The following is a 17,570-nucleotide window of genomic DNA, read 5'->3' on the forward strand; positions in this document are numbered from 1 at the left end:
TCTAACATGACACTTTTTTTTTTCATGATTTATGGAAATTTGTATCTTGTAAATAGAACATAATATGTTAGTTAAATCTTTCTTTATGAAAAGTGTACAATAATGTGTATTATTTCTAGGATATAAAAAGCAAATAAAGAATCATAGTTTCAGTGCTGGTCAGGGAAGTGACTTGTGAACTGTGTTTGCTGCCACAGGATGAGTGGTTTCCACAGAACACGTCATCCTAACCACTTGATTGTTAAAACCCTCCTCTGCCAAGGTCACCCTTTAGTTAGCATTCACATGAGACACAAATATCTGCACTTCTTTGTCCCATTCAGAGAGGTCTTCCCCATACCTCCTTGTCACCAATCTTCCAGTCATGTTCCTTCTAAGTCCCTGACCATCCAGCCAAACTATTGGCTACAACCCATGAATCAGTATATAGTCACACATCTGGCCATTTCTCCCCCCAAGCAAAGTGAACAACCAGGTACTAGAAGTTCTGCCCACTGGGAGGATTTCCTTTCACCACTGTCCTTCAGGGAGGTCCCAGAAAGGGGCTGCAGTCCTGTCGCTGTCCACTTCTTAGTGGTGCCTGCATATCGCACAGAACCATCAGCAAACCAGGCATGAGTTTTCTCTTCCTCAATCTGCATAATTTGGAACTCCCCATGAAGCCATAGGTGGAGACTTGGAAAGGGCAGGTAATATGAGGGGAGTGGAGACCACGGGCATTTAGTAAGTTCCTCATGCAAATTACCTGTACCTTCAGGTCGTGATCACACATATACTACTTCCATTTAATAATGGAATGCAGCTGTGCAGGTTCCACTTTATGACTCTGTGGGTCAGAAAATACTCAGTTCATGATGGGAAGTTCAGGCACATCATGACTTGATGACCCAAGGTTAAGGGTTCAGTCTGTACTAACACCCAGTAACAAGCCAACAGCTACTCCTCAAAAGGAGAGTAGTTATCTGCAGAGGATGACAGAGCTTTGCTCCAAAATCCTAAGGTTCTGCACTGAGATTCACCAGTAGGGGCTTGCCAAAGACTCCAAACAGCATCTCTATCTGTCACTGACACTTTAAGCACCATTGGATCAGCTGAATGATATGGCCTAAGTGGCCTAGTGGCTTGCAAGGCAACCTGAATCTGTTGCATAGCCTTCTCTTGTTCTGAGACCCAATCAAAAATCGCAGCTTTTTGAGTCACTTGATAAATAGGCTGGAGTAGCACACCTAAGGAGGGATATGTTGCCTCCAAAATCCAAAGAGGTCCACTGGGATTTGTGCCTCCTTTTTAGTTGTAAGAGGGGCAAGATGCAACAACTTATCCTTCACTTTAGAAAGAATATCCAGACAAGGACCCCTAGAAATTTTACTGAGGTGAAAGATGCCTGAATTTTTGTTGGATTAATTTCCTACCCTCTAGCATGCAAATACCTCAACAATAAGTCTAGAATCATTGATATTTCTCCTTTATAGTTGCAATCAGCATAATGCCATTTATAAAATGGACCAGTGTGATGTCTTGTGGAAGGAAAAAGTGATCAAATTTCCTGTGGACTAAATTATGACTACAGAGTTGATATACTTCTGAGGTAGGACACTGAAGGTACATTGCTGGCCTTGTTAGCTGAAGGCAAACTTCTTCTGGTGGTCTTTCAATACAGGTATGGAGAAAAAGGCATTAGCCAGATTGACAGCTGCATACCAGGTACCAGGAGCTGTGTTAATTTGCTCAAGCAATGAAACCACATCTGGAACTGCTGCTACAATTAGAGCCACCCCTGGCTAAATTTTAAATAATCCACTGTCGTTGTTCAAAATTCATTTTTTTTTTTTTTTTTGCACAGGTTGAATATGCTAGTTTAATGGGATATGATATGAAACCACCCCTGGATCCTTCATATCCTTGATGGTGGCACAAATCTCTGCAGTCCTTCTAGGAATGCAGTATTTTTTTTGTTTACTATTTTCCTAGGTAGGGGCAGTTTTAATGGCTTCCACTTGGCTTTTCCTACCATAATAGCCCTTACTCCAAATGTCAGGGATCCAGTGTGATGGTTCTGCCAATTGCTGGGTATATCTGTTCTAATTATGCATTCTGGAACTGGGGAAATCACTACATGATGGGTCTGGGGACCCACTGGACCCACTGTGACATGGATCTGAGCTAAGAATCCATTAATAACTTGACCTCCATATGTCCCTTCTCTGACTGGTGGGCCACAGTGAAGTTTTGGGTTTCCTAGAATTAGTGTTAGTTCAGAGCCAGTGTCCATAATCCCTGAAAATTCTGATTATTTCCTTTTTCCCAATGAACAGTCACTCTTATAAAAGGCTGTAGATCTCTTTGGGGAAGGCTGGGAGAAAGATTAACACTATAAATTTTTGATAGTGTAGTTGGATCCTTCCTCAAGGGGACCTGGCCTCCCCTTCATTCAAAAGGCTATAGGTCTTATCTGGCTCAAATCTGGGAATTGATTGAGTGCTGTGACTGTTCTGGGTGATTGGAGTTAGACTGCCATTAACTTGACCTAGAATTCTTTCACTTGTGGAGATCAAGTAAATATTTAGTAGCTTTCCCATCTATTTCACTCCTAGGGGCACCATGACTAAGTAGCCAATGCCATAAGTCAGTAGGAGTCAGATTATTCTGATTACTGCTTTGATTGCACTGTCCATCACAGTAACTATGCCCACCTTGTCTTTGGTAATTAAATGCCACCACTTGGCCCCTACTACCACGGGGTCCAATCAGCCCCATTGTAATTAGTTCTCTTAATTCAGCTAGGGAAGTTCCCACTGTCAAATCTGACTTATACAAAATAGCAATCACAGCAGTCTATGAGGGTGCTGGGGCTCCCTTCACAACTTTGTTCCCCACTGTTGTGGCAAAAGTTGTGTCCTCTGGGTACTCCTCGGGTGGTTCTGTGGGTCTAACCTGGTAAATCCACTGTAACATGCCAATTTCCCTAAGCCTTTGAATACCCTTTTCTACAGTGTACCAAGGAAGGTCTGGGATTTCAGATTGATTTAGTGTAGGCCACCACTTAATCTATGCTTCAGTCAACCCACTGAATAAACCATCAGATCTTTTTCTAACATCTTGAGCTGGAACACCGAATGAAAAACCTGTGCTTAGTGGGCCCCTATCAATAAACTCAGGCTGATCCAAATTGATGTTCCTTGTACCATTACCCCACATCCTTAATAGCCATTCCCACACATATTCCCCAGATTTCTGTTTGTATATATGAGAAAAATCAAGCAGTTATTTTGGAGTGTAGTGCATCTTTTCCTGGGTCACACTTTGTACTTCACCTCTTGGGCTCGGTGGTACTTAAGCCTAGTTATAAGTTTAGAAGCAAAAATGGGTGATGGGGTTGCACCCAGGGGACATTCAACAATGTCTCGTAAGCCATTTTTCTCAGTCAATGCCCCAGGCCCCACTCCAGGCAATATCACAGACTAAGCTTCTTCAGGTACAGCTGAGTTAATCTCATCGGTTGGAGGGGGCAGTGGAAGTGATAATGGTTTTACTGGGGAGGGTAGTGTTATAGATTGAATTGTGGCAAGGAAATGGGTCTTGCAATTGTGAAGGCTGGTAAGTCCCTAATTCATGGGTCAGGTGTCAGGCTGGAGGTTTCTCCTGACTCACATGGTTGCAGGGGGCTGACAAATACAAAATCAACAGGTCAGATAGTAGGCTGCTGGGTCATGGGGCTGTGGGAGCTGGTGAATCCCAAAATCTGCAGTTCAGGTAGCAGAGTGCTGGCTCACATCTCAAGAACCAGAAGTCAGATGATGACGAGTCAGATGCAGGATCAAAAAAAAGAGAAAGAGAGCTTTGCTAGAACATCCATGTATATTGGATGCAGGCCACACCTGCAAGGAAACTCTCCTTACATCGAATCACACAATGGAGGATAATTACATAATACTGAGAGTCATGGCCTAGCCAAGATGAAAAATAACATCACAGATATCCTGACCATTTATTTTTCCATTTGTAATATTTGCTCTGATAGGAAATTAACTCAGAGAGTATAGACCAGTAGACAAGAAGAGGAGAGAGCAACTGAACAGAAGAAGTAAGGAAACTACCAACCCAGGGTGCTTTTGCATTGGAGAGATAGATATGGGATTTTTAAGAAACTAAGAAGATAGTTTTTAACAAGATAGGTCTCTCTACATTCTCTTTCATCTTTTTAACTTTCTCACTTCAAGTTCTGCTAACTAATCAATTAGCACACTCTCTTCTAACAGCTCAGCCTCCATCTAGCAAGATTTTAAATGTCAAGCCCCTAAATGTGTGTTTATTGACATATTTTTCATGGATATGTCAGCTATCAAAGATGGTATTTTATTCCCATAAATTTTAGACCATATTCATTAGGGGTTAACCCCTAGGTCCTGTCTGACTTCTAAAGCACTTACAGAACATATTCATAGAGCCACTAACAAATTTTATGGAGGTGAGTAATAAACATGATCATTTTGTTTCCTTGATTAACAGTATATCCATGAATGATTAAGAACTGTTCAAGTAAGTTATGGTTCACATGTTGGATACCATTGAAAAGCTGATTTAATTTAATTCTGTGTATCTTTAGGGCTATTTGAAAACATTTTTGATAAATGTCCCTCATTTTGTATTAGTACTTTGCTTAGTTTGGGTTCCTCAAAAGATGAAGGGACCCAAATGAATGAACAAGTTGGAAAGGGAAAAAGCTAAGGAAGAAAAGTTTAAAAAAAAAGGGGGGGGGTACATTAATGAATTCGTTACTACTGTGTGCAATTGAGGTCCATTCTGGTGGGGAAACTTTTGAGAAACCATATGGAACATCCTTGGAACCATCTCCCTGGAGAACAGAAGCTTGGGGCACTTATCCAGCAAGTCTTATTCCCTGAGATCTTAACTCTTCAGCAGTCCCGGACTTCCAAGTCCTGTAAGATCAAAAAATGCCCTCAATCATAGATGAGAGACAGACCTTTGAGGCAGTCAGTTGGCCTGCCAGGCACTGTATGTATACCTCAATTGCAGGTGGACACTGGTGGGTTGAGGGAACGAAGAGTGCAACAACATCACCTGCTACATGTATAATGCTAATATGGGGTACACAAAAATGTTAAAACTTTAGTGATAAGTGGAGTTTGTCACATGCACATTACCAATAGTCTCATCCATTTTCCTTGCACAGATATTCTTTTAGACTTTGATTGCTTCTCCTGCTATCTTGGCCTTGAGCACAGATAATGATTTCCCAAAGCATTTCTCAATAGTTTCGAAGTGTTTAGCCTCAAAATTCTTCTTCAGGAGAAGAATTTACAAAATATATGCAGCATCAGGTTCTGAAAATATGGAATAGCAAGAGTTATCACTGCAATGAAAATTGAGCGAATTTTAAAAGAGTTTTTAAGAGAGAAGATAGGTAACAAAATCACTTTTATGAGCTCAACAATTCCCTTAGACATGCATGTAATAAACATAATGGAATCTGTCAGAATGTGTTTATTTTTAACATCTAGATTACTGGAGATTGATTTAATATTTGTTGTATGGGGTGTTGCCAATTTAATGACTCAAAATATACACTGTTAAGGAAAGAGCAGTGTATGGCAGTGTATAGAAAACAGGGCTTCAAACTGGTTCTTACCTGCTCAGTCATGGCCAATGAAGTGACACCAAAACAGACCTGAATTTTTAAAATTTGGGTGAAACAGAATAATAATCAAAATGGGAAAAATTATGGGTCTGAGCCCTGCTGGAAACTTAATCTCCCTCTTAGAAAACAAGGACAGTGTATGGGTTGCATGTAACAAATCTCTTGCCTGTTGGATTTTCAGTGGCAGTGAAAACAGCCATGTCCCACTCAAAGATGGCATCCGGCCACCCACTTTGAATGTGTGTTGCTCCCCGCAGTCCTGCCAATAGTCTAATCTCATGCACCAGGCTCCTGAAAGGGCTCACTACACCTTTTCTGTGTCTCCCATTCCAGAGCTTTGACCTGTAATTTTTCTCATTCTGGTTATTGTTCTGGTTCACCCAAATTTTAAAAATCCAGGTTTCTTCTGGTTGGCCTTCCATTCGCTTTGTTGGCTATGACTTAGCTGTTTTGAAGTCCTGATAGAAAGCTGGTAATTTTATTATCTTAATATAATACCATCTTTATACAGCAAAGACTCTTTTTGAGTTTGGCATTGTTTGATAGAAAAGTAGCCTTTGTGAAGTTGTTTAGCTGCTAAGTAAATGGAGCTATTTCTTATGGACGATAACAAAAAGTAACCTCTTAGATTTTGTTCTGCTTTCATGATTGTTGCCACTGAAATAAAAACAACAGCAACAACAACAAAACCAGTATGTTCTTGATTATCTTCTCTGATATAAGGAATAATTTATGGAGATAGTCAAAAGATTTTCTCTCACACTTATTCCACCTATTCTCTCTCTATACAGAGATACCGGGTACTAAAACAATTTGCAAAACACTAAGCCTATATCTCTTCCCACAGTGTGTTATGCATGAACCTGTTACTGGGCCAAACTTCCTGCCTGTGTTTACTCCAATTTATTATTCATACCATTCCCAAGTTAAATTATTTAAACACCGTTTATATCATATTATCATCAAATTTAAGAATATAAATACTATATCAAGGCTAAACTCCCTTGCCAAGCTCTATAAGATCTATGATTTTACTTCATCTATCCAATATTAACTGTCACAATTACCCAATCCATGCTCTATCCAGATCCTGGCTGTTCTCTTTTCAGACCTTTCCTATAACATGCTTATGCCTTTTCTTTGCCTTCTATCGTTCTGCTTCGAACATCTAAATGGAGCATTTTCTTTACTTCTGTCAAGATTTACCTGAAGTTCTGCATTTATGTTGACATCTTTTCACATCAAACCACGTAGATTTCTCTTCCTTTAGCTCCCTTCGTATTTATTGTGTCTACTCAACAAGGAGTATCTTCTATATGTTTTCCTATTTTCTAACAGTTTAAATGAAAAACTTCAGAACAGTGAACCTCAAACTACAATGTGCATGACAATCATTTGAGAATCTGGTTAAAAATGAATATTCTAGAGCCTTCTCAGATAATTCTGATAAAGATACTCATCGACCATGTCCTGAGAAATACTGTTTTAGTCTTTTCTGCATGTAAAAGTGTATAGTTTACTCACTTTTTTTTTCCAGGCTAAATGAAATATTAAAATATCTCCCCTTCTTCCCTGAGTTGGTTGGTTAGTTGACAAAGACCTATCCTGACCACTGCTGGGTCAATAAACAAGCCTTGATCCTGAGGTGCGATCCTGAGGTGATTTTAGAATCTCTTAGAGATTGATAAGGATTAAAAACTACCAGTTACCAAATGAAATGAGATGCCATTTTGGATTATAGACAAATGTGTCATTTTAGAATTATCTGTATCCACTGTCAACAGCTTTTAACAGATGTATTAAAACTTTCTTCTTTCTCTCCTGTAGCACGTTGTCACTGTCTCTAGATGATGGTAAAGTTGCCATTTCCAGCTGGGAGTTAATTTCTCTGAAGCAAGATGGTGCCCATCATTTTGGCTCAAGACTCTACTTCATAAAAACAGACCTCTCTAGTAAGATAGCTAAACTACTTGAAGTGAAGCAATAAAATTTAAGGGCAAAATCTTTAAAATTCAAAAAATAGGAAGATAGAATAAATTTATTACTTTATAACATTGGGTTCTATGTTTACTTAATAGACTTAATATAAACTGACTATTTTTTAAATAGTTTCTTCTTGTTTGTTTTCTTCTGCTTTCTATTACCAAACCTTGATTAAAATATAATACAACATGTTTCTTTAAAATAATAAATGTTTCAGATGATCTGTTCTTTAGGTACATATCTATGCACTTTAATTCCAACTGTAATCCTTCCAGTCAGCAAGTCATGTGAGGCATACAATCATGCTATAGCCTTTTTTTCACCCCCTTCTATTTGATTCTCCATTCAGGATTCATAGCTTGAGGTTTCTATACAAAAATTTTTTTTAGTATATTTATATACTAAATATACTAAAATATTTAGTATACAAATATATATTTAATATATATAAAATGTAATAAGATATTTAGTATACTACATATACTAAATATATAATAAATATAGTATATTTAAATCTATACTAGATTTAAAAATTATTGACGTAATTTTTCCAACTTTCTCTGTTCTCTGCCAGCAAATAGTAGTACTATTATGACCTAACGACTTAAGTTTTGCCTTTTCTGTTTCTGTTATAAAATAGTATGGCACTGCAGACTATTATGTTGTCATATCAAATTAAGGCATTTAAATATTATCTCTGTTTCTATGCAGGTGAGAAAAAGGAATTAGTGACCTATTTCAAGATGGAATTTATCTAAGGAAAACAACACAAACCTGCTACCTTCATAATTTTGAATGAGGTAAGAGCTACGAGGATTTACAATGTTTGTTCTCGGTATTGAATGCAGATTGCCGCATGGGAGAAACAGCTCCAGTCCTATACCTTGTGAACATGGGGTATACTGTGCAGGATAGTATGATAATAAAGCTGCTGAACGATTTTATTCATTAAGTAGGAACTGTGTGGGATACAGATGAAAAGCAGTGGGTGAGAGTATAAATATAGATTATCAGGATACACAAAAGGAGAAGTAACAATAAGATTTACATAAAGGAAAGCTGACTGCATACTGGCCCTTCCACAGGGGAAAAAAAAAATGATGAGAAATGGAGTAAGACCAAAAGAGTTTAAAAACATAAACTTATTTAGAAACTATATCAAATATCCAAGGAATATTGATTTGAGATTTTATCAGAATTGTTTAAACAGGTTTTATCTAGTTAACATGAAGTTGTATAAAATTCTAAATGGTGTTATTATTTGACATGTATTAGTAATTGAAATGATTTTAGTAAAGTTAAATTGTATTGCTTTTATTTGAGTTGAAGATAAAACTTTTTCTGGTTATAGGTTTCTATCAGTTCAGTTCAATAAAAGATGACAGAATGCCTGTTGGGGTTGCGTTCCAAGTACTGCACAGACACAGGAAATACAAAGCATTGCTGAGGAAAGTTAAGTAAGACCTGAATAAATATAGAGAGTAGACGGGGAGATATACTAGGCTCATGGGGCGGAAGACTCACTGTTGTTAAGATGTCAGTTTCCTTCCAAGTGATCAACAGATCCAATGCAATCCAATAAAAATTCTAGCAGACATTTTTCTAGGAATTGACGAGATAATTCTAAAGCTCATACTGAAATGCAAAGGACCTAGAGTAGCTCACAAAATGTTGGTCAACAACAATAAAGTTGAAGGGCTTAAGTTACGTGATTTCCAGATGTATTATAAATCTACCGTAATCAAGACACTGTGGTATTGGTGTAAAGAAAGACAGATGTATCAATGGAACATAACAGAGAGTCCAGAAATAGACTCACACATACATGGCTAATTAAGTTTTGACAAAGGCACAAAGGCAATTTAGTGGAGAAAGAATTGTATTTTCAGCAAATGGTGCCAGAACGATTGAATGTTAGTGACCCTATGTACAATAGAATGAAACACTGCCCAGTCATGCACCATTCCTACAATTGTTGTTATGCTTGAGACCACCATTGCAGATACTGTGTCAATCCAATGTGTTGAGGGTCTTCCTCTTCTTCACCGACCCTCTACCAAGCATGATGTCCTCCTCCAGGGACTGGCCCCTCCTGATAACATGTCCAAAGTACATGAGATGAAGTCTTGCAATCCTTCTTTCTAAGGAGTATTCTGGCTGTATGTCTTCAAGACAGATTTGTTCATTCTCTGGCAGTCCATGGTATAGTTAACATTCTTGGCCAACACCATAATTCAAAGGCATCAATTTTTCTTCAGCCGTCCTTATTCATCGTCCAGCTTTCACATGCTTGTGACCAGCAGCATCACTAGGGTGGATGTAACCCATTGTGGTAACTCATGATGTCAGGTCCCCAAAGGATCTCCTCCCATACCAGACCATAAAGAATCCTTAGTAATGTTTATTATCAATTTTAATCACAGAATAATATGTGATAAATATAGTTGTAAATTGCTTAAATGTAATATTTCTTAGATTATATGAATACTAACAACAAAACTCTTTTGTAAAATCTTACATTGAATTACCTTATTGATTTTCTCCATCGTTTTTTAAAATTACTACTTCATTCTCAAAAAAGTTATTGAGGGTCACAAACACTAATTACCACAACATTGTAGCTAAAACACCAGAAAATTTGACAAAATCAGCATCTGTAAAAACGCCGGCAGCAACAAAAACAACAGTGTGTGCTTGTAGTGGGTACAGATGAGACCATGTGATTTTAAGCATCATTGTATCTGGGTAATAATGACAACTGCAACCAGAGCACATTAGAAGGTTCAAAAGGTAAATTAGCATGGAGCTTTACCCTTGTAGGTGTATTGGCACATGTAAGCTGGGCTTACAAAAAATGTTTTTGTTATTATAAATAGGGATATTCTTATAAAAAACAATAAATTTCTGCTGAAACAGTGCACAAAAATTTTACAAGCACCTCTGACAGTGTCTGCACCCCCTGTACTACCTGCACCCCTCAAGTGATGCTACTGCCTATGTTTTTTTTTTTTTTTTCTAGTGCCATCGAATGAGGCAATTGAAAATACCATGGTTTGGTCAGGTACACCTTAGTCTTCAAGGTGACATCCTTGAATAGTCACCATATTTGATTTCCAATTAAGAAAATATGTAGTTCTAGTTTTAAAAGGCTTTGCCCAGATAAATGCTTTTCACAAAGAAAAATGTTTTCCTTTGCATTTTAGAGATTACCAAGTGATTGCAGAGGGGCAAAAGGTCTTGAGTTTTATTCTGGGTGTTCAACAAAAGTGACCTAGTCTGGTAGAAAAAATTCCAAGCATTTAAAAAAATTATGATAGTCAGAATCTAGCTAATGCATAGCTTGGCCCAAACTCTTACAAAATCTCATCTGTCTCATGAAATCCTACGTCATGGGAGTCATGGGAGTCTGCTCAAGTCTTAGTCCAATTCTGACTCAGAGAGAGTGATAGAGAGGCTTTCACAAAAATTTTATAAGCTTTGAAATTAAACAAACAAACAAAAAAACCAAATTCCTTTTCCATCACAACCTCCAAGTGAAAACATCTGGACTAGGAGTGGAGTGAGCAAATGCTTTTCAGAAAAGAACAGCAAAACCAGAGTGCCACAATCCAGCTTCTGTAACCTCTCACCTCTGCAGACCCCAGCTTGCCCAAATTTAACATAATAGGGCAAATATGTTCTACAGGCAAAAGAGACATGGAAATACTCTAAAATAATTAGAGTAAAATAAGAAGAGCAGGAATAGGCTAAAATAATTAGCTTGAAACGTTGAAGAGACAAATGGAATCGAATGCAAAGATATTTGGCATTTTAGCCAAGAGAGGAAGAAGCAAGTTTGCCCAAGTTTTAAATTTATACATAATTAATAGCGGGAGTCCTAAATGAATACGAATACAAGTTGTCAGTCAACATTTCACCAACTCTCGTGGAGGTAAGTTAGTACTATCTTTTTATCTCACAGTATAGTATTTTCTTCACTTTTAAAGCCCTGTGCAATACTTTTGACTGGCAGATTGCCGGTGTCATTTAGCATGGGTAATGAGAACTGGCCCTTACAGGTAATGATCCGGGCTGAGGTGCTTAAGTGTATGCACAGGATACTAGAGAAGAGGCCAAGGGAAAAACATACAGGAAAGAGAGAGAAACTAAAAACTGTAGGTAATGCCTCCGAAGCACTCAGCTGCTAAGTAAAATGTCAGTGGTTTGAATTCACCAGCTGCTCCATGGGAGAAAGATGTGGCAGTCTGCTTCCGTGAAGATTACAGCCTTGAAAACCCTATGGGGCAATTCTACTCTGTCTTACAGGGTTGCTGTTAGTCAGAATCAACACAAAGGGAATGGATTTTTTTTTTTTAATGGAAATGCATGGGTTAAACAGCGTGTTGTTGTTAGGTGCTGTTGAGTTGGTTCCAACTCATAGCGACCCAATGCACAACAGAACAAAATGCTGCCCAGTCCTGCACCATCTTTACAGTTGTTATGCTTGAGCTCATTGTTGCAGCCACTGCGTCAATCCACCTCCTTGAGGGTCTTCCTCTTTTCCGCTGACACTGCACTTTGCCAAGGATGGTGTCCTTCTCCAGGGACTGATCTCTCCTAACAAAATGTCCAAAGTATGTAAGATGCAGTCTCGCCATCCTTGCTTCTAAGGAGCATTCGGGTTGTACTTCTTTCGAGACAGACTTGTTTGTTCTTTTGGCAGTCCATGGTATATTCAATATTCTTCGCCAACACCACAATTCAAAGGCGTCAATTCTTCTTCGGTTTTCCTTATTTATTGCCCAGCTTTCACACACATATGATGCGATTGGAAATACCTTGGCTTGAGTCAGGCACACCTTAGTGTTCAAGGTGGCATTCTTGCTTTACAACACTTTAAAGAGGTGCTTTGCAGCAGATTTGCCCAATGCAATGTGTCATTTGATTTCTTGACTGCTGCTTCCATGGGTATTGATTGTGGATCCAAGTAAAATGAAATCCTTGACAACTTCAGTCTTTCCTCCATTTATCATGATGTTGCTCATTGGTCCAGTTGTGAGGATTTTTGTTTTCTTTATGTTGAGGTGCAATCCATACTGAGATCTGCGGTCTTTGATCTTCATTAGTAAGTGCTTCAAGTTCTCTTCACTTTCAGCAGGCAAGGTTGTGTCATCTGCATAATGCAGGTTATTGACGAGTCTTCCTCCAATCCTGATGCCCCATTTTTCTTGATATAGTCCAGATTCTAGGATTATGTGCTCAGCATACAGATTGAATAGGTACGGTGAAAGGATACAACCCTGACGCACACCTTTCCTGACTTTAAACGAATCAGTATCCCTTTGTTCTGTCTGAACAACTGCCTCTTGACCTATGTAAAGGTTCCTGATGAGCAAAATTAAGTGTTCTGGAACTTCCATTCTTCACAATGTTACCCATAATTTGTTATGATCCACACAGTCGAATGCCTTGCGTAGTCAATAAAACACAGGTAAACATCCTTCTGGTATTCTCTGCTTCCAGACAGGATCCATCTGACATCAGCAATGATATCCCCGGCTCCATGTCCTCTTCTGAACCTGGCCTGAATTCCTGGCAGTTCCCTGTCGATATACTGCTGCAGCTGCTTTTGAATGGTCTTCGGTAAAATTTTGCTTGCATGTGATAGTAATGATATTGTTCTATAATTTCTGCATTCAGTTGGATCACCTTCCCTGGGAATAGGCATAAATATGAGTCTCTTCCAGTCAGTTGGCCAGGAAGCTGTCTTCCATATTTCCTGGCATAGATGAGGGAGCACCTCGAGTGCTGCATCCGTTTGTTGAAACATCTCAAATCCTGTAGCCTTGTTTTTCACCAATGCCTTCAGGGCAGCTTGGCCTTCTTCCTTCAGTGCCATCGGTTCCTGATCATATGCCGCCTCTTGAAATGGCTGAACATCGACTAATTCTTTTTGGTGTAATGATTCTGTGTATTCCTTCCATCTTCTTTTGATGCTTCCTGCGTTGTTTAATATTTTCCCATAGAATCCTTCACTATTGCAACTCGAGGCTTGAATTTTTTCTTCTGTTCTTTCAGCTTGAGAAACATCGAGCGTGTTCTTCCCTTTTGGTTTTCCATTTCCAGCTCTTTGCACATGTTATTATAATACCTTACTTTGTCTTCTCGAGCTGCCCTTTGAAATCTTCTGTTCAGTTCTTTTTCTTCAACATTTCTTCATTTTGCCTTAGCTGCTTGACCTTCATGAGCAAGTTTCAGAGTCTCCTCTAACATCCATATTGGTCTTTTCTTTCCTTCCTGTCTTTTCAACGACCTCTTGCTTTCTTCGTGTATGATGCCCTTGCACAACTCGCCTGGTCTTTGGTCAGTAGTGTTCAGCGTGTCAAATCTTTTCTTAAGACGGTCTCTAAATTCAGGTGGGATATACTCAAGGTCATATTTTGCTTGTTGTGGACTTGCTCTGATTTTCTTTGGTTTCAGCTTGAACTTGCATATGAGCAATTGATGGTTTGCTCCACAGTCAGCCCCTGGTCTTGTTCTGACTGATGATATTGAGCTTTTCCAACCTCTCTTTGCACATATGCAGTTGATTTGATTCCTGTGTGTTCCATCTGGCAACGTCCATGTATATAGTTAGCATTTATGTTGGTGAAAGAAGGTATTTGCAATGAAGAAAGCATTGGTCTTTCAAAATTCTGTCATTCATGATCTCCGGCATTGTTTCTATCACCAAGGTCATATTTTCCAACTATTGATCCTTCGTTTCCAGCTTTTGCATTCCAATCAGTGGTAATTATCAGTGCATCCTGATTGCATGTTAGATCAATTTCAGACTGCAGAAGTTGATAAAAATCTTCAATTTCTTCATCTTTGGCCTTAGTGGTTAGCGAGTAAATTTGACTAATAGTCATATTAACTGGTCTTCCTTGTAGGCGTATGTACATTATCCTATCACTGACAGGGTTGTACTTCAGGATAGATCTTGAAATGTTCTTTTTGATGATGAATGCAACACTATTCCTCTTCAGGTTGTCATTCCTGACATAGTAGACTATAGGATTGTGTGATTCCAAATGGCCAATACCAGTCCATTTCAGCTTACTCATGCGTAGGATATTGACGTTTATGCATTCCAGTTCATTTTTGACAAAATCTAATTTTCTTAGATTCATATTTCGTAATTCTGTGTTCCAATTATTAATGGATGTTTGCAGCTGTTTCCTCTCATTTTGAGTCGTGCCACATCAGCAAACAAAGGCCCCGAAAGCTTTACTCCATCCATGTCATTAAAGTTGACTCTACTTTGAGGAGGCAGCTCTTCCCCAGTCATCTTTTGAGTGCCTTCCAATGGGGGGCTCATCTACCCTCACTATATTAGACAATGTTCCGCTGCTATTAATAAAGTTTTCACTGGCTAATTCTTTTCAGAAGTAGACTGCCGGGTCCTTCTTCCTAGTCTCTCTTAGTCTGGAACCTCAGCTGGAACCTGTCCTCCATGGGTGACCCTGCTGGTATCTGAATACCAGTGGCATAGCTTCCAGTATCACAGCAACACACAGGCCCCCACAGTATGACAAACTGACAGACATGTGAGGGTAAACAGCATTGGTCTGTGTAATAGGCTGACTAAGCAGGTGATTAAAAAAAAAAAAAAAAGCAGGTGATTAAGGCATTGGCAAAGAAGGGTCCCAAAGAATGATCCAGTCATCTAGAAAGAAGCTATATGAATTTCCCCATACATGTATGTTTTGATTCATTTTAAAAATAATATTCTGTGGATTAGCCATTTAAATTGAACTCCATGAAGTTCAATTTAATGAAGAAATTATAATGTATCAAATATTTATGTTCTCTAAAATTCTTAATCTTCTAATTATCAGTTGCCATTGAGTCAACTCTCATAATGACCCCGTGTGTGTCAGAGTAGAACTGTGCTCCGTAGGGCTTTCAATGGCTGATTTTTGGGGAAGTAATCTCCATGCCTTTCTTCTGAAGCACTTCGAGGGAGACTAGAACCTCCAAATTTTCAGTTAGCTGTCGAGCACATTAACTGCTTGCACCACTGAGGGACTCCAATTTTCTAATTAGAAGCTTATTTTACAGGAGGAGCTAATAGAAGGGTGGGAAGAAAAAAAATTGACTGAACCTAAAGCAACAAAATTAAAGTTGTTTTTCAGGGGCTATTAAAAAAAATTTTTTTTTTTTTAATAGAAATGGAGAAAAGAAGACTATTGTATAGTTGATCGAACCTAAAGTAATAAAGTTCAAGTCGGTTGTATGGGCGATTGGAGCTTCACGACTCTTTCGTTGATGACCTCAGTATTTCCAGTCCCATGAAGATATTATGCTTGGTTTTAATTTTATGTAATTTATTTATATTTTGATATATTTGATAAATAGCTTTCCCTTATAAAGGGAATACATGCATAATTAGTACAAAAGGAATACAGTGAAAAGCAAGACTCCTTCTAATCCCAGGCCCACAGTTCCCTGCTCCAGGAAAACCCTGGAACTTGTTCTTTGTGTACCCTCCAGTAATTCCACCTTTTTATGCTTGAATCTAAATATATTTGCCGTAGGCAGATTTCCCTTTGATTATTTTCATAAAGAATGTAAATCAAATTGTTGGTCATGGTGACCCTGTGCATGTGACACTTATACACAATTTTCTGTTTCATAACAGGTGATGGAGACAATAAAAATTAAGTTGAGAAAAATGTTTTGTGTGGAATAACAGTTTATTTTTATGTGGACTCTATTCTGGCATGAACTCAAGCATTCTGGAATGAAGGCTAGTTTTTTCCTTTGAGGTCAACTGAGGAAAAAAATTTTTTTTTCCCCAGATCCTTATCCTACTTGAAGCACTTCGTTTTTGGAGTTATCTTTTTGTTAGCACCCATGCAAAACAAAGACAGCTTGAACACCCCACATGTGCTTGTTGCAGAGGCCTTCGTGTCGTGCAACTTTATTGGCAATGCATTTGTAAATCCATTGAAATTTTTACCCTGAGTTACATCAAACAATATTGATTATCCGGGTCCAGTCCTTGGACCTTTCCTTTTCTCTATCACTTCTCCCTTCCCAACAACAACAAAAAATGAAACCCATTACCTTCGAGTCCATTCAATTCCCACTCATAGTGAGAGTGACCCTACTGGACACAGTAGAACTGCCCCATAGTGTTTCCAAGGAGTGGCTAGTGGATTCAAACTGCTGAACTTTTGGTTAGCAGCCTGAGCTCTTAAGCACTCCGCCACCAGGGATCCCCAGGTGATGTCAATTAATTTTGTGGCTTAAAGTATCCACACAAATTTCTGCTTTTATCATCAAACTCTCCATGAACTCTTACATCCAATTATCTACACAACATCTCTAGTTAGATGTCTACCAAGCATTTTAAAACAGACATGTCCAAAATGAGTCTTGATTTTCCTCCCAAAATTATTTTTCTGATTTTCCCCATGTCAACCTTGACTCTTTCCCCTCAACACCCCCCACCAATATAAAAATGTCAATCCAGAAACAAAAACCCACCTTAAAACATATCCTGGATCTTACCCTTTCTCACCATTTGCAGGTCAGCATTCTCATTGTGGCCCCCACTGTTTCCCATCTAATTACTAGTGGTAAAAAAAAAAAAAAAAATTACTGCAGTAGCTTAATTGGCCTCCGTACTTCCATCCTGGAACTCACAGTCTGTTCATACAGTGGCCTGATGACATTCCCCCTCTCAGAACCTCCAAGGCCTCTTGTCCTGCTCACATGGCTTACAAGGCTCCATCAGATCTGGCTTCCCACAGCTTTAGGTCCTCATTCTCCATCTCCTTGTTCCTCCACACCAGCCTCCTTGCTGTTTCTTGAACATGGTAAGCACATTTCTGCCATGGACCATTGCACGTGCTGTTTCCTATGCCTGGAATAGTCTTCTGGCAGATATCTACATGGATTG

The sequence above is a fragment of the Elephas maximus genome, chromosome 13 (assembly GCF_024166365.1).
Source record: "Elephas maximus indicus isolate mEleMax1 chromosome 13, mEleMax1 primary haplotype, whole genome shotgun sequence".
Lineage (NCBI taxonomy): Eukaryota > Metazoa > Chordata > Mammalia > Proboscidea > Elephantidae > Elephas > Elephas maximus.